The sequence below is a fragment of the Eufriesea mexicana genome, unplaced genomic scaffold (genome assembly GCF_001483705.2).
Source record: "Eufriesea mexicana isolate 0111107269 unplaced genomic scaffold, ASM148370v2 scaffold9008, whole genome shotgun sequence".
NCBI lineage: Eukaryota > Metazoa > Arthropoda > Insecta > Hymenoptera > Apidae > Eufriesea > Eufriesea mexicana.
Window position 1 is genome coordinate 351,552 of NW_016916726.1, and position 3,040 is coordinate 354,591.

Consider the following 3,040-nt stretch of genomic DNA (forward strand, 5'->3'; position numbering starts at 1 on the left):
GCCCCAACAGCGATTTTAATTAGGCAATCAGCATTCATTTCTTTATCTGGAAGACGACAAATATGCAAAGGTACGCCTTCACAACGCAATTATAAAATTTCATGAGTTAATCACAGAAATTGAGTGATTTGTTAATTTTTCTTCAAGTGAACAGGAGAATGCATAGGAAATGAGAAAAAATTGCAAACAGACGCCGGAAGCATTGTTGTGTCCATGCAGTTGTGCCTGCATTGCGAAAAACATGTAAGTATTTGTATTAACATAACCTTTAGTTGTAATTAAATAGCGTAAGTTACGAGCCACTGTTTTCCCACTTTTCATTAGTGATAGCAGAGAGCTTGATTATTGGACTCATGGAATATCATCAGCATACATGCCAAGAATTATATTTTATAGTGAGAAAAAATTAAAGCAGCGGTACAAATATGTAAAGTATGATACGTCTATTAGATTCTAGGTGCGGTAGCCACCCATGACATACAAGACAGAAATCATTGATGGTCAAATAAAGATTCAGAAAATGGAAATGGCTTAGGAGGCAGACAAAAAGGAATGGAATTAATTTAGGTGATGGCCTCTTATAACAACTAAATATAGAGAAATACACTGAGATTGAGAGGTATGTTCTATCCCTGATCTATATAAATATTAATATCAGTGGTCAAAGTCAGTGATCATTGCTAATGTGTTAAGTTCGAATAAAAGGAGTGAGAAGAGGAAACACATATTATGCGGAATCAAGAAACAAAAAAGGGGCAGCATATGTTTCAACAGAGAAGAATGCATGGCAAGGACATATTAATATAAGGATCAATGAAGAGATGAAGAATGAATACATGGTAATCGTTATGAAAGGTAAAGATAAATCAGATATAGAGTCTGAATGTTGCCAAATGATAAATGTAGAAAATTAAATCTAAGCCCTTACATAGAAAAATGTCGTTGAATAGTACTAATATGTTATATTTCAGAATGATGGGGTTGAGGCATATAAGGAAAAGAGCAAGGCTCGAATGAAAGAAGTGAGAAGAGGGAATGCGTATTATGCGGAATCAAGAAAGAGAAAAGAGGCTGCTTATGTATCAACAGAGAAAAATGTGTGGCATCGACATGGAAATATGGGTTTCATTGAAGAGATGGAGAATGAACAAGTGGTAATAGTTATTAAAGATAAAGATAACTTAAATATACTGTGTAAATGTTGCATTAAGGCAAAAATGTGTAGAAATATCTATGGGAACTTGGAAAATATAAAAGCAGCAAGAATAATGGAGCTGTGGCAGAGCATGGACTTTATTGGGCCAATAAAGCAAATGTCAAAAGAAGGTAAAAGGTATGTCTTACCTGCTGATGATTTTTCGAGATAAGAACCATTTGGTTGACTGATATATAGATGACTAGAGATTTGATATGAAATATTATTGACGAAGGATTTTTTTTATTGTAGGAGACTTACAAGCATGAGTAATAAAATAGAGTTAATATTGTAATTTGCATCGATAGATACGCTATCAAGGACAATTTGCCATATTAACAATAAACAAACAAATTACTCTGTTCCAATTACGTATATTATCATTATTACCTAATATTAATACCAATATATAAACGTGAGAATATATTTATAAAATACAAAAATAAATACTTTATTACTCAAATTTTTCAATTACTATTATTTCAAAGAACTATGAACTTTTGATTTTATATTTTATAATTATATGTCAAACTAATCATAAATTCAACTTTATATTTTTCAAGACTGTGTATCACGTGAACTGAAATGCCGACCGCGAGAAAGGGTAGAGCGCTTCTCCTGTCCTCTATAGGTATTTATGGTAAACTTGTATTCATCGAAGGTAATAAAGTCGATAGCTACAAACGTTAATGGTCCATTACCTTACGAGGCGAGTAGTGCAGATCACTATCATTTTCATAAACTGTTCAACGTTACCGATTCAACATGGAATAACGTTAGAACATTAAACTCTTTGACTACAATATAGTGAAACAACGAGAGTGCAAATCCTTCGGGTCACCGATTTAATTGAAACTTTGCAGGTTTGTAGATATCGTCATGCAGTTTAAGAGAATATATCATTATAGTCGCAACTACTCCATAGTTATGGAGATATTTACTATTAAAGTTTTATTCCTTAATTACATATTTATTGCTATCTCACTTTACATTACGTTGTAGCGTAACAGCCACGCTCTAGAATTGCTACACCGGAGGACGGGGAGTTCGATTCTCGTTCCATATTTGTAATTTTTTCAACTTATTTTTTATTTTGTACTCATTTTTCGCCTATGAAAACATTAAAAATACACAATTATAAATAAAGATATTAAACAAAAAGTTTACTGGTAAGGGCAAATCAGCTCATGATTCTTTAAGTGATACAAAATTAAGCTTGCAACCACCTTTTGAACCACCTGAACTGGCAAATAAATAAAGGAAGGAAGACCCTAGTAGCGATTGGGAAAGTGATGACGAAGTAAAAACTCAAGAAGAATTAGGAGTTATAACGAAAGAGAAAGAGTTAGTTTATTGCTTACTGTATAACTATGTTACAGAAAATATTAATTTTTATTAAATGTCATATATTTATATTTTCAGAGCAATGAAGGAAAGGATAAAATATAAAATGCAAGTTATAAGAAAAGAACCGAGGAATTATGTCGTTAACAATGATCGTGTATATGTGAAACTTTCAAAGTGAATAAAAAGTACCTAAGCATATAACCATTACAGTTTCATTTTCTTTTTACGAATAACAAAATCACTCATCTACATCTGTGACTTCATGTTCGTCTATAATTAATTTATCAACTTTTAAAATTGCATCGTAAAGGCACAACCTTAGCAAGCTTTCTAATATAATTCTAGATATGAATTCCTTGTTACTTAATTCATTATTGGTGATTATTGGATAGAGTGTTTGAACCATTGCCGAAAATACTAATGGTTCGTCTTTCTATTAGTATAATGGAATAGCTAATAATTTCAGTTCATAAATTAATTATAGAAATTTGGAATTTT